Raw genomic sequence first — 1306 nt, forward strand, 5'->3', positions numbered from 1 at the left:
GGGGGGGGGGGAAACGGAGAACGAAGTTGTAAAGCCAAAACTGGATTCTGTAACATGCATGCCCAGAGGTGTGGGTGGCTAGTCAGGATCATGCGTGTGAACATTTCGAGGGTGGGGTGTGAAACTCAGCTTGGGTGTGTTTACGAGAAGGTCACTGTGAACCGGGCACAGATTTTTCCACAACTCTGCATGCAGGCCTGGCAAGCATCACATGTTAGAGCGCACACGGTGTGCTTTTAAAGGTTGTGTTGTGATTGCAATGTACATTAATGCATTCATGATATTTATATATTTAAATATATTTATAAGGGGGTTAAACCCACAGGGGGAGGTGGCTTCCCTTTTCTTAATGATATGCAAATGGGGTCTAACGTTATGTTCTGTCGCAAGCCCGTATTGGAAAGTTCTGTGGGAATTATAAGTTGGTTCGTGTGTCAAAACGGCCAGGAATCAACAAATAAGTTTCAAAGTGACAATGAAATTAAAAAAAGTTTGGATTGTGACAGTTATAAAAAGCTACAAGTGTCTCCTTTCTCAGACTGCTATTCAGTTCCCCACAGCTTAATTAATAATTTCGCATGAGCATCATTTAGATTTTCTTCCGCAAAGCAACTAATTCCTCGAGCGTATCCCATTTCATCATGAAACAAACAACAACAGTAATGAGCAGAGAGTGCAACACTTAGCCGAGATCCCCTGGAGTTTTGAATCAAGTGTTAGATTAGATTAATGCCTTCCTCCCTATGTGGCTAACCTGTGGCTCGGTGATGAGACGATGCTGTATCAAATTAGAGAATCGGAGAGAGGGAGGGAAAAAAGCCCCCTGCTGTTAAAAATCTAATTATTGCAAACACAATAAACAGCTTGATTGTTTTTAATGTCTGCCACTTATGCGTGCCGTGGAGCTTCAGAGGTTGAAAGCGTGTTTTACTCTCAGAGATGTTATTTTAGGACTAGATGGTGTTTTTTTATTTGGCGAAATATTCACCTAATTATCAAAAATGGAAATTCATTATTTACACTAAAAACTAAACTATGTCCTAATTAAAGGAAGCTGAATAGCCAGTTAGAAACAAAATATTATTTTAAAAAAACAACACAGATTTTATCTCGGAATCGCATTGAATCAACATGTTTATGTATTTCACAAATGTTGGGAAAAACCCTTGCACATTTATCCCACTACAATTGGTAGACATTTTGTTGACATTTGCAAACTTTCCGGTGACAAACCTACACATTTTAGCCACTTATGACCGTTGCTCAACAGTTTCAGGAATATGAGGTGCGATATGTGTAACAACTG

This window comes from Nematolebias whitei, chromosome 22 (genome assembly GCF_014905685.2).
Source record: "Nematolebias whitei isolate Nwh7 chromosome 22, NemWhi1, whole genome shotgun sequence".
Classification (NCBI taxonomy): domain Eukaryota; kingdom Metazoa; phylum Chordata; class Actinopteri; order Cyprinodontiformes; family Rivulidae; genus Nematolebias; species Nematolebias whitei.